The sequence below is a fragment of the Quercus robur genome, chromosome 11 (assembly GCF_932294415.1).
Source record: "Quercus robur chromosome 11, dhQueRobu3.1, whole genome shotgun sequence".
NCBI classification, from domain to species: Eukaryota; Viridiplantae; Streptophyta; class Magnoliopsida; order Fagales; family Fagaceae; genus Quercus; species Quercus robur.
This window is the reverse complement of record NC_065544.1, coordinates 25485037-25502153: the sequence shown is the minus strand read 5'-3', so window position 1 is coordinate 25502153 and position 17117 is coordinate 25485037. Positions and strand designations below refer to the sequence as shown.

General features: G+C 39.0%; 1 protein-coding gene across 1 annotated transcript in view; it reads left to right on the top strand.

The window, feature by feature from the left end:
- LOC126704873 (disease resistance protein RPV1-like) overlaps nucleotides 1–17117 on the top strand; it is an 88827-nt gene that overhangs the window by 35524 nt on the left and 36186 nt on the right. The gene's annotated exons all lie outside the window — the stretch shown is intronic.

The window sequence follows — 17117 nt, the reverse complement described above, 5'->3', positions numbered from 1 at the left end:
ATAATCCAAAAAAGTAGTCTCATCACCAAGGAAATGCCAAATTTACCCCTAAACCACAAATACCCTTGGAAGACCCAAAATGACCAAAATACCCTTATGACTTTCAAAATCACACAAATACTTCTAAAATGACTAGAATACCCTTATGATCCTTAAAATGAATATAGGAATATATTGTATTATATTGTATATATAATATAAAGGACTTAATTTAATCCATAAATTTCGCAATTTTGTTAAAATTAAGATGGAATTGATTTTTTTTTTTTAATTTTTTTTAAGGAAGAATGGAATATATACACACACACACCAAAATTACCTACAATATTAAACAATAGCAACCAAAAATCTTGCTTTTTCCTAATACATCATTCAAAATTATTAGAAATTATGCTTCTGCTTTTAGCATAATCCCACTAACATCAAACTTACGTCTCTTAATCCCACTAACATCAAACTTGCATCTCTTAATCCCACTAACATTACATCTTGACCGTGATAGAATAGATAAGAATATAAACCAAACACCCCTTAGACTTCTCAAGTAAAACCTCCAGAATGAGAAGGCTACTAGTCTTCTCACAATCTCAAGGGATGCATTACCTAATTTCACTTTTTTTTTTTTTTTTTTTTTTTCGTGTATAGCAGATCCCTATAATGCATGGTTAATTGCAATATGTAGGCTCCTAAGAGAGGACACCAATTTCGAATCTAATACTTGAGATTTGAGTGAGTGAGTTCGTGCATCAAGAAGGAATTGTTTGTCTGGTAGGGGAAAAAAACCAATTGATTTCTCATAGCTTTTGTTTCCTTTCAAAGCTATATCTTGACATTGATACTTGGGATTGGGCTTCTGGAGTGGATTTTGGAAGCTAAGCGGTGGTTGGGTTTGGGTATGAGTATGGGTTTGCGGTGGTTTGGTGTGGGTATGTGTACAGGTTGGCTTCTGGCGTTAACATCAACACTTGACATCAAACCTAGTCTTTTTTTTCTTCCTTTTCTGGTATTTAGAAAGAAATTTGGTTACTGTTAAATACTTAAACTGTAGTGATTGTGTGAGAAATCCGAGAGATCTAATGTTATTAGTTTTCTCGCAAGCCATGAAAAAGAGGAAGCAAGAAATAAAAAGAGACTGTTAATGCTCATAAGTTGAGTAATTTTGATTTATTTTTATAGAAGAAGCTCAAAAAAAAAAAAAAAAAAAATTTACAGGTGGTTGTAATTTAGAAGATTTACCTGATTCTCTTCCGTACGCATATCAATTCAAACCAACTCTACTGACATAGCTGGTCACCACCCTTGAGTAAGCTGGAACAAGGCAGTGGAACACCGGAGTTGAAGCGGCAGGGAGAATGGAGGATTCAGTGGGAGTGGTGGAGGATCACGTTCCAAGATAGACAAGCATCGAGCTCCGCCCTCTGACACAGCAAACAGAGAAGAATGGGGTTTCGGAAAAGGTGGCAACGATGTTGCATGAAAATGGTAGGGTCAATGGGTTGATTGGAAAACAAGAGGAAAATAAGTCGAAAATAGAAGAGAATGTCTCGAATCGAGCCAAAGCGCAAACTGACGAAACAGAGAGTATGCAATGTGATATAAGCGCTGACCACAAGGAGGAATTTAAGTTCAAAATAGTAACGGCGCCAAACCCAGCTACAACAAGTGAATGTATGGGCCCAAATGGGCTGGAGGACGAATGGGGCCCATTGGCAGTGCCTTACGAGGGAAACACAGGTTGGATTGCTGAAAAACTTGGTCGTTCAATTTCAGCATGTGATGGGCCGATCTCAAATACTCCTTCAACTCCTTCCTTAGCCCAGTCTAGTCAACAGCCCAGATCCCCTCTTTAGAATATCTTAAACGAAGGTGTGCAGTTAAGTAAGGTGAAGCCCAAACAGATTAAAATCAAGGTTAAACAGATTCGCAAGACCAAACCCATTACCAAGGAAGTATTTACTCCAGAAGCTTCATGAAAGCGTTCCCAACTTGAAGAAGCAGAGCTTCCAGCTCCAAAAAGAAGAGGTGTTGTATGTGAGCTTGAAAATGGCGTTCTCTCCAACAATAACCCATCAGTGGTGGTTGCCTCCCAGCCCCACTGGTCACTATGAATTGCCTGAGTTGGAACTGCCGTGGGCTTGGGAACCCACGGCGAGTTCATGAGCTATCTGATCTGGTGAGAGCAAAAGATCCCAAATTAGTTTTTTGATGGAAACGAAGAAGAAGAACGCTTATCTGAAGAGACTTCGATGTCATTTGGGGTTCAACAACCTTTTTATTGTTCCACGAAGAAATTTAAGTGGTGGTCTTGCTCTGCTTTGGATGAACGAGCTCGACCTCCATATTCGCACCTTTTCACCTTGCCATATCGATGTGGTGGTGAATCCAAGAATCGATGACGCTTGGCGCTTCACAGGTTTCTATGGAGCCCCTGAAGTTTCCAACCGGGAAGATTCTTGGACTATTCTTCTCCACCTTGGTTCACAGTTGGATATGCCACGGGTTTGTATTAGAGATTTCAACGAGATTACTCGTTTACAAGAAAAGTCAGGATGGTATATTCGGCCGGAAAATCAAATGCAAGGTTTTAGAGATTTTTTGGACTTCTGTGGTCTAAAGGATTTGGGCTTCACGGGTCTCCCATTCACTTGGTGTAATAGACATTTTAATGGTCCAGTGACTTGGGTAAGGCTTGACCGAGTTGTCGCCACAGCAGATTGGATGCTCAAGTTCCCTTCAACTCGACTCCACCACTTGTCAGGTTCCTCCTCAGACCACAATCCAATTTGGTTATGTACTGATGATGCTTAAAGCCATTTTTACAGAGTTCAAAAACCCTTCAGGTTCGAGTCCATGTGCTTAAAGGACGATTGTTGTGAAGGTGTAGTTCACATAGCCTGGGACATGGGGTCTGGTGGTAGCCCAATGGAGAATGTTTTATTGAAGGTTAGTAATTGTCAATCTCAATTGAGTACTTTGAATAAGAAGGTTTTTGGCAATATCTGTCTATTATTGGCACAGAAAAGAAAGCAGCTGGTAAAAGCTGAGGTTTTGTCTATGGTGGGCAAGGGGCATGAAAGGGTGAAGTCCTTGTCAAATGAGATAGATAAATTGATGGAGATGGAGGAATGCATGTGGAATCAAAGGGCTAAGTCTGACTGGTTGAAGTATGGTGACCAAAATACTAAGTATTTTCACTGCCGATCCTCAGAACGCAATAAGCGAAATTTTATTGTTGGTTTAGAGAATGACGTAGGTGATTGGATTGAGGAGGAAGACCAGATAGGGGATTTGCTGGTCGGATATTATTCAGGGTTGTTCTCTTCTTCAAATCCCCTGTTACTTGATCTTGTTTTGAATGTGGTTGAACCAAGAGTCTCTCCTGCCATGAATGATGATTTGGACAGACCTTTTGAGGCTAGTGAGGTGTTGTTTGCCCTTAAGCAGATGGACTCCACCACAGGTCCAGGTTTGGATGGGTTACCTCCATTGTTCTGTAAGCAATTTTGGGATAAGGTGGGTGCTGAGGTTTCAGATGCAGTACTCTCTGTGCTCAACTCAGGTATTATTCCTAGGACCCTTAATCATACATTTTTAACTCTTATTCCTAAAGTAAAGAATGCTCGTCAGGTCACTGATTTCCGACCCATCAGTCTTAGTAATGTATTGTACAAACTTATTGCTAAGTTCTTGCAAATCGCTTGAAACCACTCCTACCCCAGATCATTTTTGAAACACAAAGTGCCTTTATGTCAGAGAGGGTTATTACTGATAACATCTTAATTGCACATGAGATGCTTCATTCTCTGAAGGCAAAACGGACTGGTAAGTTGGGATATATGGCTTTGAAGTTGGACATGAGCAAGGCGTACGACCGGGTTGAATGGATTTTCCTTGAGAAGATTATGCTGAAGATGGGGGGTTTAGTGAAAAATTCCTCCACCTCATATCCAAGTGTGTTCGTTTTGTCACCTACTCCATTATGCTAAATGGTAAGTCCCATGGTTTTATTTCTCCAGGGTGAGGGCTCCGGCAAGGGGACCCTCTTTCCCCTTATCTTTTCTTATTGGTTACTGAAGGTCTAGATGCCCTTTTCAAGAAGGCTGAATCAGATGGGGAAATAAAGGGTGTATCTCTATGTGCAACTGGTCCACGTGTTTCTCATCTTCTATTTGCAGATGACAGCCTTGTATTCTGTTGAGCTACGATCTCGGAATGTGTCTAAATCCCGTCAATCCTACATCTTTATGAACAAGCATCAGGCCAAAACATCAATAGGGGGAAAACAAATATTTTCTTTAGCTTGAACACCTCCTTTCAGACCCAACAGGCTATCCAAGCTTTCCTGGGCGTACCAGCAATTCAGAGATATGAACAATACCTCGGTCTCCGTCGCTGGTTGGTAGAGATAAAAAGAAGTCTTTTAGTATTATTAAGGAAAGAATCTGGAAAAAACTCAAGGGGTGGAAGGAGAAGTTATTGTCTCAAGCCGGGAGGGAAATACTTATCAAGGCAATAATTCAAGCAATCCCGACTTACACAATGTCTTGTTTTAAGTTGCTGAAATGTCTTATTAGGGATATTGAAACTTTAATTAGGAAGTTCTGGTGGGGATATAGAGGTGAGTAGAGGAAGATTCATTGGATTAGTTGGGAAAAACTTTGCCTCCCCAAAAATGAAGGTGGTATGGGTTTTCGAGAATTGAGTAAATTCAATGACTCCCTACTCGCTAAGCAGTTTTGGCATTTAAACTCTCAGGAAAATTTTCTGTTTAACAAAGTATTCAAAGCAAAGTTTTTTCCTGATTGTTCTATCATGGATTGTGATAACTCAAATAAGGGTTCCTATGCTTGGAAGAGCCTTTGCCAAACAAGACATGTCATAAAGCTAGGTTCGGTCTGGAGAGTTGGTGATGATCAGTCTATACAGATTCGAAGGGATAGGTGGTTGCCAAAAACTTCGTGTTCTAGAATAGTTTCTCCCCTATCAGTTCTGCCCCCTGAAGCTAGACTTTGTGATCTAATTAATGCCGAGACACACACCTGGAAGGTCGATTTGGTTAAGCAGAACTTCATCCCTCAGGAAACTAGTATTATTCTTGGCCTTCCATTGAGTTTCCAAGGTGTTGCAGACAAGCAGGTTTGGCTCCCTACCCCTCAAGGTACCTTCTCAACTTGTAGTGCCTATAAACTCCTTGTTGGTGTGAACAGACAGGTGCTGCCATCTTGCTCAAGTCCTGATTGAAACCACTTGATGTGGAATAGCATCTGGAATTTACAAGTTCCACACAAAGTCAAGCACATGATTTGGCGGGCTACACATAATGCTCTCCCTTTTCTCTATAAACTTTGGCAAAGAAATGTTGTTAGATCAGTTCTTTGCTCTAGTTGCAAATCGGACAGTGAAGACATAGTGCATGTTTTATAGAGTTGTGTTTCCCTTATTCCCATTTGGGAGTCAAATGAAGTGACAACAAAATTACTCAGGTACAAGTTTCTCTTGTTTGCTGATCTATGGGAGATGTTATTGAAAATGAGGGAAAGTTTAGATGTAAATCTTATGGCCATGATTTTCTAGTTTATCTGGTCTAGAAGAAACTCGATAAGAGTGGGGGAGCAGGTCATTGAGGTACAACAGATTCGAAAGAGAGTAGTGGCTTACCTCCAGGATTTTCAGCAGGTGCAATGTAGCAAGGGTCATCGATCTCTGTCAAGTGAAAGAGCTGTTCTGTCCCTCCTATATATCCACTTTATAAAGTTAACTTTGATGGGGCCACTTTCAAAAAGTTAGGTGTTGCTGGGTTGGGCGCAGTTGTACGTGACCATACAGGTAGTGTTCTTGGAGCCTTGGTAGAAAGAATTCACTTGCCATCTTCTCCAGCAGTGGTTGAAGCTTTGGCATGTAGGAGGGCTTTATATTTTGCAAAGGAATTAAGCATATTTGAAGTTTCTGTTGAGGGCGACTCTGAGGTCATTATCAAGGCTATCCTAGCAAGAGATATGGCCAATCCGGAGTATGGTCATGTGATAAGTGACATTTTGATTGTAGCAAATGATTTTCGATGTTGTAATTTTTCTCATGTAAAACGCATAGGCAATTCAGTTGCCCATTTTCTTGCCAAGAAATCTGTTTCAGGCAATGAACTACAAGTTTGGATTGAATCCTCTCTTGATGATATAGCTCCCTTAGTAACTCGAGACTCTTTGTAATCTTTTTGAGTTATTATGAAATAAATACTTGGCCTTCGGGTATGGATTTCTCAAATAAAAAGAAGGTATTGAACTTAAATTTTACCCAAATATAAAATTCATTTTAAACGTATTTTGTATTATATTTATTATAAAAAAAAACTCTAATTTAACAAATTTTAATTATTGTTTTGATTAAATTTCCTACTCTTATCGGTATTAATTGTTTGTAATATCAAATTGTGTTATTGAAATCCATATCAATATTTTCTAATTGAATGCTACTATTATTTATATTAAATATCAATATATTTTTTTTTATAAATTTTAATATTTTATTTATTTAAAAACCGAGGATCTTGCTCTCAAGTACTATGAAAAAATGAAAGGAAGCCCAGAATTTAGACAGGAGAAAACAACTTTAAAGCATGTAATTGGGTATTTGTTACGTTCAAAGAAATGGCGTATGATTTTAGTAGTTTGTAATGATTTCAACAACTATAATGTGTTGCCTGATAGTTCCACCTGTTCAAAATTGGTTAGTAGTTGCATTAGAGCTAGAAAATTCAAAATTGTTGAGACTTTGCTTGAAGTTTTCAAATCTAATGGTAAAGTCAGTGTATTGGCCTTTGGTTCTGCAATTAGAGGCTACAACAAGCATCATATGTATAGAAGCACCACTGTAGCATTTGGGAAAATGAGATCTACGGGAGTTGTTCTCGATTCTGAATGTTCTTGCCATATCATGGAAGCTTATACGAGACTTGGTGATTCTGAAAATGTGGTTGAATTTTTTTGTGAATTAGGAAGTAGTCAACTAGATTTTTATTCATCACCATTTTGCACTCGTAAATATGGGACTCTAATTGAGTCCCTAGGAAAATCAGGAAGAGCTTTTGAAGCTCTTGAATACTTTAAAGAAAGTAAAGGAAAGGAATTTCCAAGAATTCTTCGGTTTAATCTTCTTTGATTTGTTTTTTTGCAAGCTTGCGAGAAGTAAAGGTGGTTGAAGATCTTTTCGAAGAAGGGAAAAGCAAAAAAATGTTGAGAGATCCGGGGCTGTACTTAAAAATAGTGTTGACATATGTGGAAGAAGGACTAGTGGAGAAGACACTTGAAATTGTTAAAGCAATGAAAAGTTCAAAGTTAAGAATTTCTGATTGTATATTCTGTGCAATTGTCAATGGCTTCTCAAAGAAAAGAGGATTTCTAGCAGCAGTTAAGGTATACGAAGAGCTAATTTCTCAGGGATGTGAACCAGGACAAGTTACATACTCCTCGGTTATAAATGCATATTGTCATCTTGGGCTCTATTCGAAAGTTGAAATGTTATTTTCAGAGATGGAAACAAAAGGGGTTTGATAAGTGTGTTGTGGCTTATTCTAGCATGATTGTAATGTATGGCAAAACGGGGAGGCCTAAAGATGCAATGAGGCTTTTGGCCAAGATGAAAGAAAGAGGGTGTGAACCAAATGTTTGGATTTACAATTCTTTGATGGAAATGCATGGAAAGGTCAATAATTTAAGGCAAGCTGAGAAGCTATGGAAGGAGACGAAGTGAAGAAAGGTTGCACCAGATAAGGTTAGTTACACTAGTGTTATTAGTGCTTAAAGTAAAGCCAAGGAGTTTGAGACGTGCCTGAGATATTACAATGAGTTTAGGATCAATGGGGGTGAAATTGACAAGGTCATGGCTGGAATTATGGTCGGAGTTTTTTCAAGGAGTAGTCGGATCGATGAGTGGGTGAAGCATTTACGGGATATGAAATCTGAAGGAACACAATTAGATGGGAGGATTTATCGATTATCAATGAATGCATTGATGGATTCTGGGTTGCAAGTGAAAGCCAAATGGTTGCTGGAGTATTTTGCCAAAATGTACTTGGATTGAAGCACTTTTTTTTTTTTTGAGAAACCGCCCCCCAAAAAGGAAGGTGAACTACAATTCAATTGAAATTTCAGTGAGATAAACTACATCAGACACTACTGGGACTTCCTCAATCCAAGTATAGAAAGGAAAAAAATTACATGCTACTCTTGCTAAGCTGTGAGCAACCTTGTTTCCCAGCCTATGTGTATGCCTAAAAACCAAGTGCCTAAAGTGTGTAGATAGGACCTTGATGTCAGAGATAATGTGTCCAAAGCTAGTTGTAGAGAAACTCTCGTCCTTCATAGCTCGAATTGCAATGTTCGAGTCGCCTTCCAGGATGATGTGATCGAAACCAAGCTCTTGTGCAAAGGAAAGAGCCCGCCTTGCTGCCAACACTTCCACCATCTCAACCGAGGTGGGCAATGGAATAACTTGTGTTAATGCAGCCATAACTAGACCATGGTCGTTGTGAATGATGGCTCCTAGACCAGCTTCACCCTTTGCTTGAAAAATAGTGCCATCAAAGTTGATTTCTACTCAATCTGTGGGGGGAGTCTCCCATTTAGTGTGGATTTGGGTAGGAGGAGGGTATGGTGTCGGGGTGAGAGCTTGATGAAATTCTAGTAAAGCATCCCTCGCCACAAAGTATAGTAGCCTCAAGTCAACATCCCAGACCATAGCCAATTTCAGACACAGCCACAAAGCATACAGCGTAGTCTTTAGATCTAAGCCACAAAGCTGGCAGGTAGCATCAGTAAGGACTTTCCTTTTGGCCAGGTTGACTCGAGATGGAAGAGCATCCGAGATTGCTCACCACAGCAAAGGATCAGCGTTTGAGCCCAGCTCATCCTCAATCAAAAGCCTGTACCCAGCCTTGACCGAATAGATACCATCCACCTTTCCCGACCAGTACATCTGATCTTTTGCCTTGGTGAAGCACAAAGGGATTGATTTGATCATCTTAGCTTCGTGGGGCAAGAAGTTGTTGTCAATTGCATCTTCAATCCAGTAGCTCCTCTCCTTGTCAATTAGAACTGATACCTGCACATCACAACCATAGAAAATTGGGGGGGATTGGACACTAGCGCAGTGAGGGTCAGGCAGCCACCTGTCATGGTAAATGCGGATATTTTCTCCACTACCCACTCTCCATTTGGCACCCTTTTTTATGACCTCCCTCCCTTTGAGGATGCTTTTCCATGAGAAGGAACCATTGCCTTCCTTTGCCTAAAAAATATTCCCATCAGGAAAAAATTTTGCCTTGAAAAAGTGATGGAATAGAGAGTTTTATCTTCTAACAGTCTCCACACTTGTTTTGCCAACATAGTGTCGTTAAATTTTTGAAGTTCCTTGAACCCCATACCACGATAGGTCCTTTGGGAGGCAAAGTGTGCTCCATTTTGACTAGTGTATTTTCCTTTGCTCCTCTCTATGGCCCCACCAGAATTTTCGGATTAGCTGCTCTATGTTGTTGCACAAAGTGATGGGAAGTTTGAAACAACTTATGGCGTAGGTTGGTATAGCCTGTACTACCGCCTTTAACAACACCTCTCGCCCAGCTTGGGAAAGAAGTTGTTCTTTCCAACCTTGCAACTTCACCCAAACTCTTTCCTTAATGAAAATGAGGTTGGCCTTTTTGTTTCTGCCCACTAAAGTAGGAAGGCCGAGGTATCTCTCATATTATTTGACCTCTTGAACCCCAAGGTAATTTGTGATCTGATCAATGGAATCCGCTGAAGTTGATTTGCCGAAGAAAAGAGAGGTTTTTGACCTGTTTAATTGCTGCCCCGAGGCACTGTCATAACTACTCAAAAGGTCTTGAATTTTGTGGCATTTCGCAATAGAGTATTTGCAGAAAAGTAGGTTGTTGTTGGCAAAGAAAAGGTGAGTTAGCCAAGGGCCATTTCTACATATAGAGATTCCTCTGATTTGGCCATAATCCACCGTGTGTTGAAGAAGGCTATGGAAGCCTTCCGTACAAAAAAGAAACAAGTAAGGGGAAAGAGGGTCCCTTTGTCTGATTCCTATGGTTGGGTGAATAGGAGCTGAGGGCTCACCATTGATAAGGATTGAGTAACTAACTGAGGAAATACATTCCATCATTAAGGCCACCCATATGTCCGCAAAGCCCATACGCTTCATCATTAGTTCCAAAAATTTCCATTCAACACGGTTATACGCTTTACTCATGTCGAGCTTCAAAGCCATGAAACCTGACCTGCCTGTTAGATGGTGCTTCATATAGTGCAGTGTTTCAAAGGCCACTAAATTGTTGTCTGTGATCACTCGACCAACCTGAAATGCACTCTGGTTTTCTGAAATTACTGAAGAGAGGATATTCTTGAGCCTGTTTGTTAACACCTTAGACACCAGTTTATATATCACACTACATAAGCTTATAGGACGGTATTCAGAGATACTTTCCGGGGATTTAATTTTCGGAATTAAAGCAATATGAGTACGATTTATATCAGTTGGAATCTTACAGTTTTGCAAGCAATCGAGAACGGTGGAGCAGACATCCACACCCACAGTGCTCCAAAAGACTGAAATAAAAGTGGGGGCATGCCGTCGGGGCCAGGAGCTATGATGGGCGCCATTTGTTTCATGGCAATTTCTATTTCCTCCCTATTGAATTGACAAAGCAGCATTGCATTCATATCTTCCGTGACTGAGGGTTGAACCTTGTGGAGTACTTCATCAAAATTTGTTTGGGAAGAGGATGAGAACAGGGACTGGTAGAACTCAAAAGCAATGTTCTTGATCTGATTCTTGTCGGTGCACCAAACATTCTGACTATTTCTTATCCCAAGAATTCGATTTCTCCAGAATCTTTGGGAGGCCTTGGTGTGAAAGTAAGTTGTATTTCTGTCCCCACACTTCAAAAAAAGCACTTGTGAGCGCTATTGCCACATTTGCCTTTCCTTATCAAGCAGGCTATTTATTTCCTTTTGGAGAGATTTCATCAACAGTTGATCCCCACCCTTAGCTGCTACCATCTTAGCTTTGTCAAGAAGTTTCTTCTTCACCTCTAGAAGCTTCCTAACACTACCAAAATTTTTTTTACTCTACACCGTAAGTTTTTCTCCATAGTTCTTAATTTTCCCGGCTACCTTAGGCATTGTGGCCCCCATTAGAGGTGGACCTCAGGCATTGGTGACTGTGTTGCTACACCCTTTGTCACTGAGCCACAATTGTTCAAATTTAAAAGAGCGATTTGGTTTAGGGATGATACCTTCGAGTTTCACGATAATGGCTTGGTGCTTCGAGGAATTAGAGTGGAGGTGTTGGAATTTTGTACCCGGATTTAGGGTGAGCCACAGGTTGTTGGCAACCGCTCGGTCCAGTCTTTCCTGCACTAGGCCACCATGGCGTTGGTCTTTCCAGGTGAATTTCTTGCCCACGAAACCCAGATCCTTCAACCCCGCCTCGTCCAGCATGTTGCAGAAAGCTTTCATTTGATTTTCACTTCTTGGACCCAAACCACATTTCTCGTGAGACTAGAGGATTTCATTGAAATCCTTGGCAACCAGCCACGATAGTGAGAGCCTTGAACAGAGTTGACAAAGCAAAGGCCAAGTTTCACTCTTTTTGGCCGGATCAACAAAACCGTACATACCAGTGAGGCGCCACTTCCCATCCGTTGATTCCCCCAACAACAACGTCAATATGGTTTGATGATGAAGAGACTACATCGATCTTAATTGTGTTCTTCCAAAATAGAGCTAGACACCCCAAACGATTGGCTTGAGGCGAAACCCAATGTTGATCAAACCCCAACTCAGTGCATAAATTAATCAGCCTAGCTTCACCCGCCCACGTCTCAGCTAGGAAGAGGGCGGTGGGATCTTGTGCTCGGATGTAAATTTCAACCTCTTGAACGGTGCATCGGTTCCCAAGACCACGCACGTTCCAGAATAGTAGACTCATCGTGATCGGTGGGATTCTTGCTAGCCACCGTCGTTTGAGGTAGGGGGTTGCAGAGTCATCACCTGAAACTACTCTTCCTTTTTGAGAGTTGGAGTCCTTTGTGGTAGGAAGTGAAACATGTTTGCCTATGGAGACTTCCAGGTTTTCATCTTCTGATATGTGGGTGGGCCGCTGGATGCGTACCCATCTTTCATCATTGGCTGGGTTCAACGGACATTAGGCCAAGGTGAAATTGGTAACGTCTTTAAGTGGGCTTGGGACCGTGGGTTTGGTGAGGGGATTTTTGGGAGTAGGGTCTTTAATTGTGCTTGGCCTTTTATCGTCCAGCTGGCTTTGGCACGGGAGGGGCTCATTTAGATTTTTACATGCTGGATCCACGCTGTCAAAGCAGCGGATATCCTCATCGATGTCAGCAATGAGTTGATCAAAGATTACCTGCGGTGTTGTTTTCATTGGGTGTGCCAAAAAGGGGGCTCTAGGAATTTCGTGTCAGTATCTGACTGCCTTTTGGGGCTGTTTGAGGTGAAATTTGCATCTTGAGCCAGGCCTTTTGGTGACAGGTTAGGCTCCTAGTTTCTCAGTGACAAAGTAGGTGAGAATTCGCTCGCCGCCAAGAGTGGAGAGGCTTGCCGTTGAGGCTAGGAACTTGCTTGCTTCTGCCCGTTTTTATCGACTTTCATGCTGGTGTAGAAGCTCGGGATAGAGAGGAAGGCTTTCCTAGATGCCATGAAAGGAGCTGCTTTGAGCAACTGTCTGAAGTGTTGCTCCTCCTTGTTTTGCATTTCCTTACATCCATCGTTCGCAATCTTTGTCTGGATGGGTGAGACAGCCGCACCAGTAACAAAGGTTTGGGAGGCGCTCGTACTTAAACGAGACCCAATGGACTTCATTGTTGTCTAGGGTGACGAGGCGACCTCGGCATAGAGGGAGGGAAATGTTAACATCGACACGAATCTGTATAAAACTTCCACCGTCATAGTCAGTTGGGTTCTCAGGTTGGGTAACCAAACCTATAGCATCACAAATCTTTTTTGCCACCTCCTTATTTGGGAAGTGTAGGGGAATATCATGCACCTGCACCCAAAAGGATACTGTGTTCATGTCCAATGCATTGATTGGTGTCGAGTGTTCATGTCTTGATAGTACCATGATGCGCTTATCAAAGCTCCATGACTCAGCTGAAAGGATTTTGTCAACCTCTTCTTTGGAGTCGAACGAGAAGAGAATAAGATGACCAATGAACTTCATCTGGAAACCCATTTTCGATCTCCAGAGGGGATTGAACATGTTTGCAATGGCGTCAAGGTTGATAGGGCGTCTTGTTAGGAAACTTGCTACCATGGAGAACTCCGACGTGGCTTGGTCGGAGTTCAGGGCCAGGCCGATGCCTTCCTTCTCTGATAAAGAGAGGGATTTCTAACGACTTGACAAGTCATCCATTGATGGTTTTAAAGAGCAAAAGATAAAGGAGGGTAAAAGAAGTGTTTCCCTGTAACCCCAGAAAAAACAACCCAACAAGCCTACGAATAACTTATTTATTCACAGGGATGTAAACTCCTCCGTAAAGGAACGACAATGCTACGCAGCTACGGGGGGTTCTGGAGCAAACCATCCTCAGAAGCGAGCAACCTTCCAACTTCTCTTGGCTACTTGAATCCAAACATCGGATTGAAGCACATTTAAAAAATATATATATATATATATATATATTTATATTTATAATGATTGCTTCTCTTATAAATAGTGTATATCAAATCAAAATTTTTGTTGTATGATATTGCATTTTACCATTGGAACCAGATGAATTGCTACAAAACATTATTTTACTTAGTTTTGCGGTAGTTGATGATTTGTTCTACAATATGATCATACTGCCCCAATTTCTTGGTATTTGGCAATTGGCATGTGGAATATGTGCTTGATAAAAAAACTGAAAAGCACATGAGAGCGCATAAAGTGATACATCAGTTTATAGCAAAGATTTTATAATTTTTTTTTTTTTGAAGATTTTATAAAATCTTAATACTCACATATTTCTCAAAAGGTTGATATACACGTATTAACGAAATAATGTAAAAGATAGCTGAAATATGATCTTTTACCCTTTCCTTGAATAGTAATAATAACAACTCAGGTTTTGTATTTGGAGATCGAATGATAAGCAAAACTCCCCCAACCTACAGTAGAAAAACCATTAGGATCTTATCTTAAAGTGTAACGATGAAATTGGGGTTTTGGTGTGTGGTCATATGAAGAGTAGGTGTTCAATATAAACAATTTATCAAATAGAAGATTGGTTTACAAAAATGAAAATTTCAAGCTATTAGGAGAAATTAATTGTCAACGATGATTTGCCATATTTACAACATTTTTTTGGTGAAACAATTTTGAGTTCCAATTGGATTATGTTTCTATTGGATGAATATTTTGGAACCTTTAAGAGGTGAGAAAAAGAATGCACAACACAATGGTGTTTTTTTTTGGCAAAAATATCAATATGGAGTCATTATTAATTTGGTCCTTAAATCTTGGTAGCAGTTAATTTAGTCAATATTAGTCAATATTATTTTAAACTTGTAGTCAATATGATCCTTACTGTCAACTTATTAACTGCAAGTTGACTGTAAATTGAAAATAACATAAATCAAATGCTAGCAAAATGTAGGATTAAATTGACAATGACCCTCTTTCTCAAAAAAAAGAAAAAAAAGAAAAGAAAAAAAGACAATGACCCTAAAATATAGATATCAAAGAATTTTACCTTTTTTTTTCCTTACTTATTTTAATCATAAAATATAAAATTTTAAGACCTTATGAATGAGTCCTTGGACCTAGACCAAGAGTCGGCCTAACACTTGGAAAGAGGCAGAATTGAAACCAACATGTAGATTTTGTGTTCAAAATCTTTGTTTTGGTCCTTTTTCTACCTATTTTTTCTTTTGTTAGTTATCATCTTTAATTCAGGATCCGGATTCTCATTGGATTTATTTATAAATCTTATCAGAAAGTGATGAGATAGAAGCATCACCTCAAATTGAAATTTTGCTTTAAATTATATTCATACATTGTTCAAAAAAATAAAAAATTATATTTATACATACTATTAGAGTGTCAGAAAACTCAGACGCCACCTTTGGGAATCCCCAAATATTTATAAGTCCAAAGTTGATTATCTAAGAACATCTCCAGCAGATTAGGAAAATATTTGTATTGTTTGGAGAATGAACAATGACTTTTACCTTTTAGATACCCACTTTTTCAAATACACTTTCCAACAGATTCTCTATCTCATTTAAATATTATTTCTTCATTCATTATTTATTCTTTTTTTAACAACTACACATCTTCTAACATTTTTTTATTCAATATCTTATTATTATAATAGAAAAAAATATTTGAAGAATGAACAGTTGCCCATCAGACTTGATGAGCTACTCTTCATGACCCAAAAAAAATTCAGGATATAGAGTCCATTGGAGAATGAGCAGTAGCCTATTTTGTGGGTTTATTCTCTAAAGTAGAGAGCATTTTGTGTTTAGCTCTTTTGTTGGAGATGCTCTAATGTGGTTAAGTATAACTCAACTTGTTTAACAGGTCAATGGGAAAATGGATATTTGTCCCTAATTTACAAATTATGTAGTAAAATGTCTTTGTTTTGAAACAATTTAGTAAAATGTCTTTATTTTTGAAACTCGATTTTAATAAAATCGAGTAACATGTAGAACTCAACATTAGCAATGTCGAGTTTATGCATATTTTTAAATGAAACTCATGTCGAGTTTCATTTAAAAATATACATATAACTCGATTTTGAGATTATCGAGTTTTACACATAACTCGATTTTGTTAAAATCGAGTTTAAAAAACAGAGGCATTTTGCTAAATAATTTCAAAACAGAGCATTTTACTGCATAGTTTGTAAATTAAGGACAAATGCCCATCTCCCTCAGGTCAACCCTACTAAGTAAATCATGTAAGGCAAAAAATGGAAATGGTTGACAAAAGAATCTCACACTTGCATGTCAAACATAATCACGAAAATATTCTCTGCCTCTTACCAATCTTTAGATAGTGTTGAAACGTCATTGAAATTTTATTTTTGTAAAGTCCATATATCAATGAATCTCACTTGATCTTCCACTATATATGTGTATATTACCTCTGTAACATGGCTTCAGTAACATAAAAAAGAAAGGCAGACATAAACGGACAAAAATGGTTGGGGAGAAGAAGGCATGGCTGTTGACGAATCCCCAATTGAACAATATCCTCGCAGGTTAGGTCAAAGACTCAAAAGTCAAAAGTGTTCCGTATTATCAAATTATTTATTAATTTTTTTATTATGAGAAGATTTTAATTTTTATTCGTGAAAAAGACAAATACAATACACCTTGAGTTAAAATAGACTAAATTATATTTGACATTTTATTAATGTATAATTATTTTTTTACATTATGTTTAATTTTACAAAAGCAAAGCAAGAGGAAAAAAAAAAAAATAAAAAAAAAAGAAGAAGAAGCAAGTCCTGGGTTAGGAAAAATAAAATCTTTTTCACATGTGTTTTCTAATTATTATTTTTGGATAATTGTTACAAGTGGAGAAGAGGGGATTCAAAATTTGGTTCTCTTCACAAAGGAGAACAATAAATGCCACTATGTTATAAGACTTATGGCCTTTTACATATGTGTCTTATTTATTTATTTATTAAATTTTACATTTTTTTGTTGTTGAGAAGTGTTGATGCCCATTTTTGCAAAACTATACCCAAAGGCCCATGAGGAAGAAAACCCAATGAAAAAGCAAGGCCCAAAGACCCACCAAGAAGACCGAAGAGTAAGAAAGGTCCAAAGAAATAAGTGCAAGTGAAAGTAATCTACAGCAAAACACAAATCTGCCACAGAATACAAATCTGCCGCAGAATACAGATCTGCTGCATAATACAGTTCCCTGGCAAAATGATTTCGGCAGACAAAGACAAATTGGGCCCAAGACCCTTTTGATCCAGTCAACATTATCTGGCTAACAAAGGCCCAAATTCTTTTGTATAAAAGGATAAGCGTGAAAACTAATATGAAGAAGCACGATGAAAAGAAACAAGGAACGGCAGGAAGTGTCAGCAGCAGGAATCATGT